Genomic DNA, 19,208 nt, shown 5'->3' with positions numbered 1-19,208 from the left:
TACTTACACGATGAGATTTGGTACAGAAAATGAAACTGGAACACACTAAAAAGCAATCTGTTTTCTTAACTTTAAGAGCATGGAAGTTGATTTCTTTGAAAGGAATTCAACCTTAGGTTATTTGAACATGCAAGGCAAGTGTTTATGTGATGTTCAGCATGTGTAATAGGTCAAAACAGGAAGCCAGCTGGAATTTTCAACTGTAAAAATAATCAAGCTGTTAAACACTTATATGAAGAACTAGAGTTTAAAACTACAGTTTATTCTAAATTGACACATATTAAATGCAACTGTTTGTTTAGGGTTTAGACTTCAAGATTTACCAAGGTGAGTAATCAAAGTATTAATACTAAATCAAAGTATTAATTTAGGTTCATTTGCTATCCCTTATACCGAGGTTTTTATTTCCTAAGCAGCGAACTGTAAATTTATTCTTGGCTGCATCCAAAGCATTGCTTCTTTAAAAGAAAGCTTAAAAATATATGGCTACAATGCATCTTATTTCACACATAGGTATTTTGCATCATATATGAAGAAACCTACTCAAATGCTTCAAACCAAGCAGCTGAATTCAAAAATACAGATTTTGTAATGATGGTGGAATCGCAACTTACTGTTTGGAATCCTTAAATTTATATTCTTGTATCTTTTTGAAATCAACTGTTACCAAGTAGCAAACAAGATATGGCTCCTTTGCACAATATAAAGGAAATCAACTTTTACGCTTTAAATAGCTTTTCAGCCCTGTGCACAGGACAGTTAACAGTTGCCAACGGACCACCCTTAACAAAAGATAAGACTTTCCTCTAGCATACAATAGGAAAACACAGAGCATAATTTGCTATCTGGCTTTTTCCCAGAACTCAAGCAACTTATGATTTTTGTGTTGGTTAGTAGTCCTATTAAACGAGATGAGTATTTCACAAATCAAGACACAGCTACTACGATTTTGAGATCAACAAGGAGGGGTGTCGGCAGTGAACAACGGCATATTTCCACTCCTTCTACAAAATCATAAAGCATTCAAGGCCAAATCTGAAATTAGGTGCCATAAACCCAAACACAAAAGATATCAGCATTTTAACTTCCTGCACCAGCTTTCATGTTATCCAATCATACTTAACTACTGTCTACGCAATATTTAAGAATGCTAAAACCAATCTGGTTGGCAACTTGGCAAGCAATCCAAATGCTGCAATTATACAAGTTCAATACAATTTCATATCAAGTGTTGTAACTGTCTGATCAGTAGAAAATTCCACCATATTACAAGGACATTTGCACTATTGTCAGAGCCCCACAAGCAATTTCATTGAAATGGGTGCAAATTAATCTAACAACACTTTTATAGCCTCCGTTCAATCAGATTGTCATCTCAAACATCTTTTTTCCTGGGCCATAAGCAACAAATACCGTCAACTCTTCCAGTCTTTCTACTGACTAGTCAGGTAGCCTCAGCAGATCAAAAGGTAGCTTTCCTATTTTCAAACAACTGCATCTAGTTGTTAATTGCTGAAATTCACTCCTCTAATATTAGAGTAGATAAGCAGTCACGGTCTGTACTGAAATACATGAAGATCACAAAGCTTGTTTTAACTTACAGCATTCTCTATTTCATTGTGACAGAAACAATGCAAGAAGGTTCAACACAAGATTACAATGGCTGTTTTTCCATTTGAGATGCCAATACTGAATCAAATAAACACTGGAACATGAACAACATCAGGATTTCATAAAATGTAAAGTAGAGGTTTGTAAAGATACATTAAAATGCTCTTTAGCAGATAAATAACTGACCATTTAATAGTTAAAAACAAAGTGCTGGAGAAATTCAATAGGCCTGGAAATATCTGTTGAGAAAAAAACAAAGTTAATGTTAATGTTTCGAATCTGATATGACTCTTCAGTGGTGTAAAGTATTTATCCAACTTCACATTCATTTCCTGGTTTCCCATTATTATTTTCCCAGCCTCATTATCTAAGGGGCGTATGTTCACTTTTGCCTCTCACTTCCTCTTTAAGTAAAGAAGCTTTTTTTTCTGTTTTGATATTATTAGATTACAGGTGTCAGAAAAATAGGAAATTTCCTGGGTGCGTCTGCGCTGGTTTTCTGAAACAATATGTTCTTGATTCAACAAAGGAACAAGCCATATTAAAAGGTCATGAACAGTAGTTAATTAACAATGAACATTAATCTATCAATGATAACATGGTCAATTTGAGAGAACCAGATTTGGATATTTAAAAATAGCAGACAGGAATCAAAACCAGGGTTCAAACCCAATCCAAACACTTCCAACCTTCCCTTGCACAAACCCTCTAAATTACCCAATTAACTCGTTAAACAAATTACAAATTATAAACATTACACTCTAGAGGCGGTGTCAAAATAATAAAAGGAAATAAAACATAAGAGAAATAATGGAAGGAACTAAATCAAGCGAAAATGGGAGATAATGCACTCTAGTCCTCATGCGTCTACCTCCTGCTAAAGGGGCATTGCTTTTTCTGAATTCTGAAAGGTCCAACACAAAATTATCAAATTGACTAAGTGATCAAGTCACAACTAACAAACACTTCCTACCAAGATCAATGTCACAACGACAAAACACCAGAAGACAGAAAAAACAAGGGAGGGAGCCAAATCAATATACTGTTGAGGGTGGGGGACACTCAGCTCTTTTTTTAGAAAACCCATCACCAAATCACCCAAGCAAACTACTAATCAATTAAACAGCACTGCCTACCATGGCCATTGCGACAACAACAAAGGAAAGGAAGAGTAGAAAGAAAGGGAGGGGGCCTAAATTCAATAGAATTCCATTGTGCCCACCTCTCGGGTCTCAGCTCCTTTCTTTCAAATAAACCACCAACAATCACCCATTTCACAAAGTAAACAACTGATGAATTACCAAAAGAAAAAAGGTTGAGAAAGAGGTAGGGCTAAATCAAAACAGAAGTGGATGGGGCGGGGTCATAGCTCTTATGACAATCAACATGATCTTTATTATGATATAATTCCAAATTTATTTTTTAAATTCACATTTTACCATCTTCCATGGTGGGATTAGAACCTATGTCTCCTAGAACATTAACATGGGATTCTGGATTACTAATTACTTCTTACCTTGTCTTTTGGTACGTTTAGCCTCAAATGCTATACTCTTCTCCTTCTTGAAAACATACAATGTTTATCCTCAACTGCTTTCCGTGGTACGATCTCAGTAGTAACACAGGTCTCAGATCTGTTTGGCCTGTTCCATATCTGAGACTGTGGCCCCTTGTTCTAGACTTCTAAACCAGGAGAAGTATCCTTCCTGCATCTCCGCATCTACTCTGTTCAACCCTGTTAGGATTTTATACATTTCAAACAGATACCTTGCCATTCTTCTTAACTCTAGTGAACATAGGTCTAGTCAAACCAATCTTTCCGACAGTCCCCAATCACTGGCATCAGCCTACTGTACTTTCATTACACTCCTCCTATGGCAAATATATCCTCTCAGGTAAGGCAATCAAAATTGCACATAGCACTTAGTATTACCTTGTATAACTACTATAAGACACATCTGATTCTGAACAAAATAGCATAAGATATAAGGACAGAATTAGGCTATTTAGTCCATTGAGACTGGTCTGTCTTTCGATCATGACTGATATGTTTCTCAACCCCATTCTCCTTCCTTCTCCCTGGAACTCTTGATCCCCTTACTAATCAAGAACCTTTCTATCTCTGTCTTAAATACACTTAATGACTTGGCCTCCGCAGCCCTCCGTTTATTGGTCGTTGTCTGGTAGTTGTGAGGTGCAAATGATACTTTGATTTGATAATGATATCCATGTACTTAATGTTACACTATTCACAATACAGATAATGCATGAGTTAAATAAATACATCACCAGATAAACAAAATATCAATCCACTGAATTAACTAAACAACCTAACTAGTATAAGTAATTAGTTAGCTCCAAAATGAAAAAGACCGTAAAGCCATAAGAAATAGGAACAGCAGTAGGCCATTCGGGCCCTCAATCTGCTGTAGCATTCAATAGGACCATAGCTGATCTGACACTCCTCACTCCCACTTTCCTTTCCTTTCTCCATACCTAAGGGACCCCAAAACAGATCCCTACTGATTCTGGACAAGTCCCTGAATGTGCTACATTCTCACAAACAGTAACAATTCCAGCTGTAACAAGGGCTGAAGAAGCGTGAAAGGAGACCAGTGAACAAAGATAACACATTTCAGGAGACCACGCTTTTACCTAAGCATAACATCTTGAATTTGATGTATGAAAATGATTTTTTAAAAAAAAATCAGGTATTGTAACAAGCTCCAGCTACGTAACCCACTGTAGTATCTTTCTCTCAACAGGTTTACCACGAGGCCCACCTACGAAGAAAATTATCACAAATAAGGCATTGCACTGGCATTTGAACAATTCTTCAATTAAATGCAGCCCACTTCATCCTCATTTAGTAGTTTGGAACATCTTAGTGACTACAAAGTAGCCACCAACTCAACTGAAAGCAAACTGATGCTATGTAAAAAATGAAAGCTCCACTGTCATGCACTGAAGAACTGGAGGATAACCGGGAAAGGACGGATTCAATGGCCTAATTCTGCTTGACTATTTTATGGTCTTCTTGTCTTATGACATTTACTTCAATTCCCTCCTACCATGGTCACCACAATAGGGGGTTTAAAACAACTTCCGCCATTCCCATCATGAAATCAAATTTTAAATTGTCAAGAAAGCAAAGGCCACCTCAATGTTCCCATATAAACAGCAAGTATGATACAGGAAGAGAAGGATTGCCCAAAACCTCAATGAACATTCAAATAAAATAAAAATACTGCAGATGCTGAAAATCTGAAATAAAAACAGGAAATGCTGAATATGTCCAGCAGGTCTAGCAACATTTGTGGTGACAGAAAAACAAGATAATGCTTTGAGTCCAATTGGACTTTCCTTTGAAACTCAAAGGTCTATACTCCATGCCAGGAATGGGCTCGCAAACATTGCAAGTTAATGACTGCAGCAAAGATAATCTTTGTGGAACCCTCAGTGCACACATTATTCTTCTTAGCTTCAGAAAAATAATTTAAAACTTGTCTATATGGGGCCTCTTTGTAGCCATCAAGAGTGAAGTGGAACAAGTACAGTCGGTTCTGCTAATAACACGACAGTTGTGTTCCTGCGTAACATCACATTATAGAAAATCCAGCTTAAGAAATAATGGAGCCAATGGGAAAAGTAGGGTTACGGGCAGACTACCAAAAAAAATCACTCAAAATTGCTCAAAAATCATTCAAAAGCTAACACAAAAGATAACACAGTTTGAATAAATGTTTAATTCATATCTAATAATGAAATAAAAGTAAACTTTACACATCACCTTGAGAAAATTTCAAGATTACTCGATGGGGGAGGAGGTTTTGAGGCTGCTTGGTTATTAATGCAGGAACTGAGGGTCGTCACCATCACCATCATGATCATCACCTTCAGGTGCCGTTGCAATTGCATGTTTAGGACGAAAAATAGTTAATCCCCAAGTGGGTGGCTGTGGTTCACTGTCTTCTGTTTCTTGGAGGTTGGCTTAAAAGAGACATCCAGTTTTTGCTGTTCTGCCCTTTTTCTTCTTTCATGAAGAAGTTGTTCACAGGGTGCTAAATAAGATTTTATTCCATGAACTGCTACTCTGCTGCATTCTGCATTGTAATTGTTGTCTTCCAAGAGTTGTAACTGGCTCTCAGTTTCCCTCAGGATAGAAGTCAAAATTGAAGCGAAAAGCTCTCGTGGTGCTGCATCCTGGACTTCATCTTCTTCATGTCCAGCTTCAACTTCCCCCTCAGCCACAAGTTGTTGTAGATCAGCTGAAAAGAGGTCTTCACAGTGGTACTCAAACAGCTCTTCAACATCCTCACACTTGACTTCTTCAAATCCAACTTGATTCGCAAGATCGACACAACGTTCTTTGATTCTTGGGAGTTCCTCTGACAGATCAAAGTTTTTAAAATCTTGAAAAAATCTGGGAGAAGCTTCTGCCAAACTGCATGCAAGCAGTCCTTAATGACATCACCCCATGCCTCCACGATAATGTCAACTGCATTCATGTGATGCCGGCGCTGAGAGTCTTTTGACGCTATCATTGCGCCTGTGAAACAATCATGTGATGTCCACACTTACTCCTCCACATACAAATGGAATCACATTATAGCCAACACAAGTTTGCATTTCAGAAATAGCATTCCCCTATTCATCAGTCGCATTATAGCCACTTCACATTGCTCAAACACCCGTTATAGCACAACCAACTGTAGATCTAATCTGTTTAGATTTTCAGAATGATTTGATAACCTGCTACATATATAGCTATTGCACAAGACTGGAGTTCACAGTATTGGGGATAATAAGGCAGAGCAGAGAAAAATAGATCTTTTTCAGGTTCAAAAGATGCAACTATTAGCATGTCACAGAGATCAGTCCTACAGCCTCAATTACTTACTATCTATATTTGAAATAACTTCAGAAAGGCCACTATCCTATCACCAAATCACCCTTTATTTACACATGCATAGTACATAACACTATCCCAGCTAGCTCAGAGCCAGTCCTAGAGTGAACAGAACCTCGACACTCCTATTTAGATCTGTCAGCCAGACTCACTGGAGAACTGTTAACTTGGTCCAATCAATCAAGGAACTGATATTCCAAGATATTCCTGGCTAACTTCATTCCAATCACTACTTCCCTCTCCTTCTAAAGTCCTGGGATGTAGGCCCACTCTTCTTCCTGTAGCCTCTGCTGGGATGTTTTTGTACCAGGTCCAGTTCCTCCAACTCTGGCTTGGATACTGGTCGTGTGTACTGGTTCATAACCCACCTCTTGTACTTGGAGCATCTCAGAAGAAATTCATCTTCTTCAGGCAGAAATGGTGTTGAGGCCGCAATATCTTCTATGTCCATCTCATCATCAGGAGTTTCTTTGGTGCTAGGCAGAGGGGGAGAACATACAGGTTCTGACAGCCTTGCTGGATGTTTTGAGGGCAACGTGTGTTTTGCCCCTGCCCTGTTTGCGAGTCACAGCTTTCATGTGGTTCACATGCTTGTTCAGGATCTCCTTGGGTACACAAACTTTGTATGTCAGAAGACTTGACCTCATGTCAACCATATCTCTTACTTATTCCATTGTCACAACACCAAACTTCATCCCCTGAAGCAAACTAGATCTCTCACTTCAAGTCTTGTGTTCAGTATTGGCATTCCTGATACTGTTTCACCACCCCCTCCCTCCAGGTCCAGGAAGATCAGATTTAACCTGGTGTGGAGTCTTCAGCTCATTAGCAACTCTGCTGGAACTGTTCCTGTAGTTGTGCAAGGGCTGGTGCTATAATCAAACAGGAACCAGGACAGTTTGGTATCGAGTGAAGCTGTAGGCTATTTGTTCAAGTGTGCCTTCAAAGTTTGGACTACTCTTTTTGCCAGACCATTGGCCAATAGATGATATGAAGCTGTCTTTACATGCCAAATGCTATTCGGCTTTAGGAAATACTCAAATTCACTGATGTTAAATGATGGTCTGTATATTGCAAAGCACACAGCTTTTCAATTGTCATGCCAATGTTTGACGAAAGAACTCTGTGTACGTCCAACCACTTTGAATGGGCAATGACTAAGAATATTGAGTCCATGAAAGGACATATAACCGAATCCAGGTTTTAGCCAGACATTCCACGAATGTGGGGGAGCTGCTGACAGTAATTTTTGTCCTTGTTGGCACTGTGGGTACTGCCCTACCAACACGGCTATGTTGGTATCCAATCTTGGATGCCAGACATAACTTCTAGCCAAAATCTTCTTTTTGGGAACACCTGGATGACCCTGGTGGAGTTCCACCAGTATTTGGTGGCAACCTTTGTTTGGGACAATCAGTCCTGCATTCTATAATAATATGCCATTTGCCATGGTGATCTTGTCTCGCTGGATTCAGAAAGGTTTCAATTCTGGTTACATTGGCCCTTTAGTTTCCCCTTTACCACCATGTGTTTTAGTTTTGCCAGGACAGGATCTTTCTGTGTCCACAATCTGATTTTGTCAGTAGAGGCTGGAAGGGTATCAAGAAAGTTTAAAACCAGAACAGATTTCTAGTGCTGGTAGATCATGGCCTCTGCATTTGCGACTTGGTCTCCCAGATGGCCTAAGCAAAAATTGATGGTCCATTATCATTACAAATTTATGTCCATAAAGGTATTACTGGAATTTCTTACACCAGAGATGACTGCCAAACCTTCCTTCTTTGTCGAGGTGTGTTTTTGTTTGGCATCAGCCAATGTCCAGGAAGCATGCATTCTTAGGCGTTCCCTTCCACTGGTCCATCATTGAGCTAACACTGCTCCAGTACCATACAAGGAGGTATCACATCTCAGCACCTCATCTCACTTGGGAGCATTGTGTGCCAACACTTTAGACAACGACAGCTGCTTCTTCCCTTCCCTAAAGACTACCTCTTGGCTACAAGACCATTTCCAGGGGCAGCACGGTGGCTCAGTGGTTAGCACTGCAGACTCACAGCGCCAGGGACCCAGGTTCGATTCCAGCCTTGGGCAATTGTCTGTGTGAAGTTTGCACATTCTCCCCATGCCTGCTTGGGTTTTCTCCGGGTGCTCCAGTTTCCTCCCACAGTCCAAAGATGTGCAGGCTAGGTGGATTGGCCATGCTAAATTGCCTGTAGTGTTCAGGGCTGTGTGGATTATAGGGGGATGGGTCTGGGTGGGATGCTCCAAGAGGCAGTGTGGACTTGTTGGGCCGAAGGGCCTGTTTCCACTCTGTAGGTATTCTAAATCTGTCTCTTTTTAATAGCCTATGTTGGGTTGCCAGGATGGAGTACAAATTTTCTGTAATAATTCACCAACTAAAGGAAAGACTTAAGTTGTGGTACAGGTGTGAGGGCTACGGCACTTTCGATAACCCTCACTTTATCTTCCAATCGATGTGGCCCAGTTTTGTTGACTGTAGCCCAAGCAGGTCACTTGAGGTGCCTGGAACACAAATTTTTCCTTCTTAAAGGCAAACACCCACCTGGGAGAAACGTTTAAGCACTTTGTCTGAGTTCTCGAAATGCACTTTATTGGTCTTCCTGGTTATTAGCAGTCATCCAGATAAATCACATCCACCAGTAGGCCTTGTAAAATGTTCTCCATTGTCTGCTGGAAAATGGCACAGGCTGACGATACCTGAAAAGGCAGTCTCATATACTGGTACAAATGCTTATGGGTATTAATTATAGCGGTCTTCTGTGAATCCTCATCTAATCAAAACTGCACATATGCATGGCTCATGTTCAGCTTTCTGCAGGCAGTCCCTCTGCTAATTTTGCATATCAGTCCTCAATGCGAGGGATTGGGTATTTATCCAGTTGTGAAAAGTGGTTTACCAATTGTCTGAAATCCCCACAAAGGCAAAGCGAACTCTCAGACTTCACAATTGGTTTGACCATTCGAAAAACTGTAATGGTTTGATGATTCTTTTGCTTTCCAGCGTACTGATTTCTGCCTCTACTTTTGCATGTAAGGTCAATGGCACTGGGCGGCCTTTGCAGAATCATGGAATTGCTGGCTGATCAACATGCAAGGTAGCCTTGGTCCCTTTGATAGTCCCTAGACTTTCCTCATAAACCTTTGGGTATTCAATTAGGACTTCGCTCAGACGGCCATTTTTAAACGAAAAATGTTGAGCCAATCAAGTTGAATCTTTCTCAAGTAATTTTACCCCATCAAGCTTGGCCCCAAGCCTTTTACTACAATCAGTGGTAACTGAATCAGTTGCTTCTCATAAACAGCCAGGAACCGGAGCTATATCCTTAATTTCCGGGTGTTCCTTGGTATAGGTGCTCAGCCTGGCTGAGGTCCTACACAAACTCAAGGGTTGGAATCCAGAGTGATTTTGGTAAAGACTGGTTCTACAATACTGATATAGTCACATCAGTATTGACTTCCAATAGAATTGGGTGACCATTTAACCAAATGTTTATTTTGATTGGTTCTGTTTTGGATGTTGCTAAGCAATTTAACTATTCTAAGCCAGCTGTAGGTGGACTTTCCAGGGTGTGCACCTTCCTGGACACAGGGCTTTGAATCCTCTCAGTCAATTCAGGCCTACCGGGACTCTTTTGCTGTCTTGAGTATATGTACTGGCAACAACTATAATGGACTGCTGGCTGGGATTTGAGAAAATTTTAACCATTTGGCTGAGGCTTGGCTTTGATTTGGAGTTTTGCATGTGGGCTGACCCACAGTCCCTCTATTTAGGATATCTCCTGAGTGAGGCTACATAATTGCCTTTACTCAAGTGGTGTTCCCCAAGCTCATTCGGCCTGGCGAATGTTGTCTACTTCCGTCAGTACATCCTGTAAATCATGCTCCACTTGCTGAATTTTCTAATAACAAAGCCAGGTATGGTGCCTGTTTAAAGTCCAATTGGGATTCAGCTAGTAAGTACTTTTGTATGGTTACTTCATTGATCCGACATACCAACAATCTTTTATCATCTTACCTAGTGTTAAACCAAAAGCACATGCCTCTGCCAGTCATTTACAGCTCATCAAAAATCTCAAAAAGGATTCCCCTCGTTATTGAATTACTGAGTAAAACCGACGCATCTGAATATTAGTGGAGGCTTAGGGCCATAATATTCACAAACTAAATCCATCAACTCTTGAAAGGCTTAAGCATATGGTGCCTCAGACAAAGTTTGGCTCCTAATAACCAAAAAAGCTGCAGGTCCACAAGGTGTCAGGAGAATTACTCATTGCTTTTCGTCTGCCCCAATGTCATTTGCCTGGAAAAAGTAATACGTTCTTTCAATATAGTGGGCCCAGTCTTCGATGGCAGGATCAAATGAGTCAAACCTCCCAAATACTAACATTAATGACTTTGAAGAAGAGGCAGAGTATAATGTATCCATATTTATTGATGATACAAAAGTAGGTGGGAAGACATATGAGGACGTAAGGAATTTGTGAGAGGGTGTAAATAGGTTTAGTGAGTTGGTAAAATCTTAACAGGTGGAGTTTAATGTAGGAAAGTGTGAGGTCAAGCATTTTGAGAAGGAAGATGCAAATGGAGATAGACTAAGTGAAACATAGGATCTGGATGTTCTTCTGAATTAACCAGAAAAAGCAAAAAAACCTAAAACCTGCAGATTCTGGAAATCAGAAACAGAATCAAAAATTGCTGAAAATTTTAACATTCCTATACAGCAAATAATTCAGAAGGCAAATAGAATTTTTGCCTTCATTGCTAGGAATTAGAGTTTAAAAATAGGGAATTATGGTTACAACTTGTCGCTGAGGCCACATTTGATTGTATTCTACAATTCAGGTCCCTGTTGAAGTCGCTGACTTGTTAAATTGTTTAGGTCTTTATTCATTAGAATTTAGAAACATGAATAATGATCTTATTGAAACATACAGTATTCTGATGGGGCCTGATATATTAGATATTGAGATGTTCCTGCTCATGGGAGAATCTCAAAATAATGGACATAGTTACAGATTAAGGGAGCATGTTTAAAATACAGAAATGAATGACTGGGTTGTGAATGTCTGGAATTCTCTATCCCACCCAGTTGTGGAGGCTATATCACCAAAAACTTATTTAAAGAGGAGACAGATTTTGGAAATATGAGGGAGTTGATAGCATTGTTGAACTGGCACGACAAAGGAGTTGAGACCTGAGACATATCAGCCATGATCTTGCTAAAAGCTGGGGAAGGCTTAAGAAGTCAATTGGCCTACTTCTGCTCTTATTTCTTATGTTATATTCATCAGACAGATAATAGCATGTACTCCTGCACTTACGTATTAAAACTGCAGCTTCTAAAATGTATGTCCAAGGACTATGAATGAATCTTAAAAGAAAGCAATCCCTCTGAGGAAAATAGATAATTAGACTGAGATAATTCTGAATGCAGAAATGAGATGGGGCATGGGACCTCCTACTCTTGGTGCCTTGAAGTTCGTGATTTACAACGTTGCTGATAAGACCAATTATTTAAGCACATGGAAGTATATACATGTTGGGATTCCGACAGTTCCACAGTCTGTAATTTGAGCTTATGATCAACTTCATAAATGTGACACAAGCCACTTGTTCATCCTACGAATGTGATGCTGAGAAAGGGTGCATCAAAGTCATCCTGTTTAATAACGGCTAGCCTGAATAGATCATTTCTCACTGTAAATCATGCAAACTCATCATGGGAACCAAGATTGTCAATCTTGACTTGAAAAGTACATAATCTATCTGGAAGGATAAGGAATCTCAAAAGTTTGAGGAACAGATAAAGCTAGCTGTTTCAGTACGTAGTAGCAATATGAATGGTGTTCATCACTGAAAGGATTCTGCCACTGAGCCAAAAAGGTGTTCTGCCTTTCACATAAATGAGTAGTGTGGTCCAACAATTTCAGTGCAGGTGCAATGCCAGATTTGTAGGACATTCATCCCAAAAACTGACAGATCATACAAAACAACATATCCCTTTGACTGTTCAAAATAAGCAGATTGATCGTAGGCAACCTATGCACACTTGCAAAAGTGCAAAAGTGTGCAACATTAGATGTAATTCTGTAATTGGACATCTGCTGGGTAATCCTGAATGTATGAAAAAAGATACTTACAGCCAATTCAGTATTGTTGGTCATGCTTACACTGAGACGCGTGTGTACTGAAAACTATACATGTTAAGATACATGGTCCTGTTCTTTGAGATCAGAAGGAACATGTACACATATTGTGCATATTTCAACTTAACGAAATACGTGACAGCCCCTCACTGTTTCATTGCTCAGGACAATGCCCTGACCAATCAGAGTCAATCTGCCTGGTAGTTAGAAACAAAAAAACTGCATATGTTGGAATCCAAGTAGATAAACAGGAAGCTGGAAAAACACAGCAGGCCAGGCAGCATCTGGAGGAAAGAAGCAGTCAATGTTTCGGGTATCACCCTCCTTCAGGACTGGATGTGGGAGCAAGGTGAGCAGCAGGTAAAGGGTGGGGAAGGGGCGGAGGCAGAATGATGGTGATAGGGGAATACTGGTGGTAGGTACGACCTGATTGGTCGATGGGAGGGATGAATCCTGTTGGTGGTTGGAAGGAGGGTCAGAAGGTGGAGTGAAAGGGAGGAGGTGGGGCTGGAAAGGAAGGCGGGGAATGGGTGGCAAGATTATTTGAAATTGGAGAATGCAATGTTGAGTCCTCTGGGCTAGAGGGTGCCCAGGCGGAAGATGAGGTGTTGTTCTTCAAATTTGCGCTCCGGTTCGCTGCAACACTGGAGGAGGCCAAAGACAGTGACAAGGAGATTACATTGGCTGTTATGGGGCAGCGGAAATGCTCGGTGAAATTGTCACCTAGTCTACATTGATCTCACCAACGTAGAGAAGACCACATTGGGAGCACCGGATGCAATAGATTAGGTTGGAGGAGGTACAGGTGAAGCTCTGTGTTACTTGGAAGGGCTTTGAATGGAGGTGATGTAGGTGGTGTATGGGCAGGTGTTGCATCTTTTGTTACCGGGGAAGATACCGGTGGGTTGGAGTGGTTGGTAGGGAGTGTGGCACAAACTAAGGAGTGGTGAAGGGAATGGTCTTTGCGAAAGGCAGAGAGGGATGGGGAGTGGAAGACGTTCTGGGTGGTGGGATCTAATGGAGCTGGCGGAATTATTGGAGGATGATACATTGGATGCAGTGGGGTAGAAAGTGAGGACAACAGGGACCCTTTCTTCATTATGTTTGGAGTGGGGCAGTGGTTAAGAGCCATAGAGCCGGGAACGGAGGAGGCACAGTGGAGGACTGTCTGGATGAAAGAGGGGGGAAAACAGCATGATTTGAAAAAAGCGTACATCCAGGATGCTTGGGAGTGGAATGTTTCCTCATCAGAGCAGATGCAATGGAGATGGAGGAGTTGGGAAAACAGGATGGAGTTTTTGCAGGATACAAGGTGGGAGAGGGTGTAGTCTAGGTAGCTATGGGAGTCTGTGAGTTTATTAGTAAATGTCAGTACATTAGCTGTCACCAGAAATGGAAATGGAGAGGTCAAGAAAGAGGAGAAAGCTGTCTAAGATAGATCAAGTGAATTTGAGGGCAGGGTGGAAGTTGTTAGTGAAGTCGATGAACTGCTCCAGTTCAGACTGAGTACAGGATGCAGCACTGATGCGGTCATCGCTGTAATGGCAGCAGAACTGGGGAACAGAACCTGAAGAGGGACTGTTTGACATAACCAACAAAGAGGGTGGCATAACTGGGGCCATGGCAACCTCCTGGATTTGGAGAAAGTGGGAAGAATTAAAGGAAACACTATTGAGGGTGAGGACTGGTTCAGTGAGGCGGACCATGGTATTAGTGTCAAGGAACTGGATGGGTCTGTTGGAGAGGTAAATCTGAGGGCCTGTAGGCTGTCCTTGTGGGGTATGTACGTGTATAGGGATTGAACATCCACAATAAAGATGAAGTGCTGGGGTTGAGGGAACTTGAAGTTACCAAAGAGGTGGAGGGCGTGGTTTATGTCCCAGATGTAGGTAGGGAGTGTCTGGACTTCAGGGGTGAGAATGGAGTTGAGGTAGGAAGAAATGAGTTCAGTGGGGCAGGAGCATGCAGTGACAATGGGTCAGCTGGGGTGGTTGGACTTGTGGATCTCCAGGAGCAGGTAGAACTGGGCAATGCGGGGCCCTAGCCGACAGGACTCAATATTCAGTTCTCTAATTTCAAATAACCTTGCCACCCATCCCTGGTCTCTCCTTCCAGCCCCACCTCCTCGCTTCCATTCCACCTTCCAAACCACCCTTCCAGCCACCAACCAGGTTCATCCCTCCCATCGACTAACCAGGTCATACCTACCACCAGTATCCACCTATCACCACAATTCCGCCTCCACCCCTTCCCCCCCAACTCTTTATCTGCAGCTTCCCCTACCCCACATCCAGTCCTAACAAAGGGTAATACCCACAATGTGGACTGCTCCTTTTCTCCAGATGCTGCCTGGCCTGCTGTGTTCTTCCAGCCTCCTGTTTATCTGCCTGGTAGTTAATTGTCAATCAACATTAATGACCACATTCTTCATGTCAATGCCTCTACCAGAGCTCAATTGCCAACTAATCATGACAGAACTGGTATTCTTGCAAATTGATGGGTGCAAGACAAACTACTTTGTCAAAATAGGCTTTACTTCCAGCAATGCTCAATACCTGCACTACCCAATGCCTACATGTAAAAATCCAAATTGCTCTCCATCTCTGCAGATGACGTAAAAGTCAAGACTTAACATATTACTGAACAGCTGAAAAGAAGGGATGCAATTAGAGGTTAAAGTCACATTCTCATAAAACAAAGGTGAAGCAATTAGAGGGAGAACAGGAGATGGTTAAATAACAGAAATGTAAGAGAAAAGGAGGCATGCTAAGAAAAGAAAGAAAAATAAATGACATTTGAAGACTCAGAAAATGTGTGAATATTTAAAACAGGATAGCTGTATGGAAAGGGGAACAAGTAACATAGGAATATTGAAACAGGTTCCAATTTGCATATGCAAATAAAGAGGCAAAAATCAAGAGACCATCCCACAAGTACAATACAGATGGGATTCCACATCCAAAGTAGTAATCCACTCTCCACCCCCAATTTCACAAAGTGTTGGTACATCCTTGCAAAATTACTGGCAAATTGTTAAAGTCAAGAATAGGACTAGAGGGCTACAAAGGGCAGACTGGAAGAATGTTTTTCAAGCTTGTGTTGAGTTTCACTGAAACAGCGTAAAAGGCCAAGGACTTTATTACTTCATTACTACTACAAGTCAGGAATCTTTTACTTGAAAACCATGGGACCAGGTGGTATTGGATAGAAGATATTTTTGACTTTTGCATTCACATAGTCTATTTGGGTCTGTTCGGCCATATAGGAAAAAAGTTCACTTCTAGGTCATTTGGCCTATCTAGCTTCTCTTCCTTCCTCGCCTATTAACAACAATCCCGTTATCTGCCTAGCTTCTTTTCTCTTTATCTCTGAGCACAGCCTCTAACATTCAGCTCACCCCTTTTCCCCCCATCAACATAAATACCACATTTGTCTGGCTGCTATTGGTTCTGAGGAAGGGTCACTGGTTTTGAAACATTAACTTTTTTTTTCTCCACAGATGCTTCCAGACTAGCTGTGTTTATCAAGCAATTTCTATTTCTGTTTGCAACAAACTGAAAAGGCTGTGGGGGAGGTGGGGGCAAGAGAATGTGAGAAAAAAATGGAGAACGAGACACAATGCAGTCAATTTCTAAAGTTATGTAATTCAATTTTGAGACCTGAGGCAAGAAACTGCCTAAGCAGAAACAAGGTGTTTGTCTTCAAATTTGTATTATGCCTCATTAGACTGTTAAAGCAAGCTCAGCATAGAAATGTTAGCAACAGAACAAGATGGTTCATTAAAATGGAAAGCAACTGAGGGAGTCAGGGTCATTCTTATGTACATAGCACAAGTATTCTGCAAAACGGCCCGCCAGTCTGCATTTGATCTTGCAAATGTAAAGGCTGCTGCAATGTGAGCAGCAAATGCAGTAGACTAGACTGAAAGATGTAATGGTAAAAGATAATAAAGTGTGAAGCTGGATGAACACAGCAGGCCAAGCATCATCTCAGGCCTAGGCCCGAAACGTCAGCTTTTGTGCTCCTGAGATGCTTGGCCTGCTGTGTTCATCCAGCTTCACACTTTGTTATCTTGGATTCTCCAGCATCTGCAGTTCCCATTATCTCTGATGTAATGGTAAAATGCTGCTTCTTGAGTCATAGAGCCGTACAGCATGAAAACAGACCTAGGCCCGAAATGTCAGCTTTTGTGCTCCTGAGATGCTGCTTGGCCTGCTGTGTTCATCCAGCTTCACACTTTATTATCTTGGATTCTCCAGCATCTGCAGTTCCCATTATCTCTGACGTAATGGTAAAATGCTGCTTCTTGAGTTATAGAGTCATAGAGCTGTACAGCATGAAAACAGACCTAGGCCCGAACCGTCAGCTTTTGTGCTCCTGAGATGCTGCTTGGCCTGCTGTGTTCATCCAGCTTCACACTTTATTATCTTGGATTCTCCAGCATCTGCAGTTCCCATTATCTCTGATGTAATGGTAAAATGCTGCTTCTTGAGTTATAGAGTCATAGAGCTGTACAGCATGAAAACAGACCCTTCGGTGCAACTCATCCATGCCAATCAGATATCCTAAATAAATCCAGCCCCATACGCCAGCATCTGGCCCATATCCCTCCATACCCTTCCTATTCATATACCGATCCAGATGCCTTTTAAAATGTAATTGTTACAGCTTCCACCACTTCCTCTGGCAGTTCATTCCATACACACACCAATCTCTGTGAAAAAAAGTTGCCCCTTAAGTCGCTTATAAATCTTTCCCTACTCACCTTAAACGTATGTCTTCTAGTTTTTGACTCCGTAACCTGGGGAAAAGACCTTGGCTATTCAACCTTTCTATGCCCCTCATGATTTTATAAACATCTTTAAGGTCATCCCTCAGGCTCCGACACTCTCTGGAAATAGAGCCTATTCAGCCTCTCCCTTTAACTCAAGCCATCCTACCATGGCAACATCCTTGTAAATCTTTTCTAGACCTTACAAGTTTCACAACATCCTTCCTATATTTTTCATATTTTTCATTTAACATGCTACCCTTTCAGAAGATGATCCAAAAACATGTCAATTCCCACTGGCGAAACGCATTTCTGCCTCACCAGCACTGCAATTGACACATCTACTAAATTGAAACTTGGATTAGGCACCAAAATTCAATACCGGACAAAAAGAATTTTTTTCAATTAAATATTGGGAAGACAGAGGTCATTGACTTCAATATGACAAACAATTCTATCCCTCTCCCAAGCAGCTGACTGACTTTGAAGCACAATTCTACAATTTGTGCATTATATCTTACCCTCAGATGAGTATCCACTTGTCACTAAGGCCACCTATTTCCGTCTGTGGTCACCACTCTTCATCAGTTCTCCTGCCTCTGAAACCCTTGCTCAAGCTTTAGGTTAGTTCTTCAGATTTGACTATTCCAACACATTCCTGACTGGAATACAGTGAACTTGAGGTGATCCAAAATTAAAAAGCCAGTACCACAGATTCTTCCAATTCATACTCCACTATCTTTTTCTCCCCTGCACTCACTACCAGTTGAACAATTGTTTAATTTTAAAATTCTCATCTTTGTCCAATCCCAACATAACCTTTCCCCTCTCTATCTCTATAATCCACTTCAGACCAATAACCTTCCAAGATATTAAAATGAGAGGCTGGATGAACACAGCAGGCCAAGCAGCATCTCAGGAGCACAAAAGCTGACGTTTCGGGCCTAGACCCTTCATCAGAGTTCTCCTAACCCATCAGCTCCCTGATGAAGGGTCTAGGCCCGAAACGTCAGCTTTTGTGCTCCTGAGATGCTGCTTGGCCTGCTGTGTTCATCCAGCCTCACATTTTATTATCTTGGAATTCTCCAGCATCTACAGTTCCCATTATCTCTGATACTATTTTAACCTTCCAAGATATGTCCATTTCTCTACAGCAAAATGTCTTAGAATAATTTTGTGTTGAAGATGCAGAATAAACACTGGATCTCCAACTATTATCATCCCAAGAGTTACCAGTGACCAGAACCTGAACTGGATGAGCCATAACATACAGTGACTACAACAGCAGATCAGAATCTAGGAATATTGCAGCGAGTAACTCATCTTCTAACTCTCCAATACCCGCCCACCATCCATAAGGTGCAGGTCAGGAATATGATAGAATATACTCTCTTTCCTGGATGGTGTCAAACTTCTTGAGTGTTTTTGGAGCTAAATACATCCAGGTAAGATAACATGGAGTGGCATGGTTGGGAGGGAGGGGGGTGTAGTTAGCTTGTCATTGTTGGAGATGGTCATTACATGACATTCTATGGCATGAATGTTACTTGCCAAGTTTGAGCCCAAGCCTGGATATTGTTCCGGTCTTGCTGCAATTGGGCATGGACTGCTTCAGTATCTGAAATTGTTCCGAACATTGTGCAATCATCAGCAAACATCCTCACTTCTGACCTTAATGTAGAAGGAAGGTCATGGTTGAAACAGCTGATGAGGTTGGGCTATCAGATGAATGCTTCTACACTGTTTGTGT

At 41.2% G+C, this 19,208-nt stretch overlaps 1 protein-coding gene across 7 annotated transcripts in view; it reads right to left on the bottom strand.

The window, feature by feature from the left end:
* The window catches only part of LOC125453166 (actin-binding protein WASF3-like), a 116,561-nt gene that overhangs the window by 95,601 nt on the left and 1,752 nt on the right, over positions 1-19,208 (bottom strand). Inside the window, exon 2 of one of the 7 annotated variants that reach the window (XM_059646683.1) lies at positions 1,798-1,850. The exons of the other annotated variants lie outside the window; for them this stretch is intronic. The gene's annotated coding sequence lies outside the window, so the exon portion shown is untranslated. The remainder of the gene's footprint in view (positions 1-1,797; positions 1,851-19,208) is intronic. 7 annotated transcript variants of the gene reach the window in all.

This window comes from Stegostoma tigrinum, chromosome 6 (assembly GCF_030684315.1).
Source record: "Stegostoma tigrinum isolate sSteTig4 chromosome 6, sSteTig4.hap1, whole genome shotgun sequence".
Lineage (NCBI taxonomy): Eukaryota > Metazoa > Chordata > Chondrichthyes > Orectolobiformes > Stegostomatidae > Stegostoma > Stegostoma tigrinum.
This window is presented reverse-complemented; position numbering and strand designations above follow the sequence as displayed.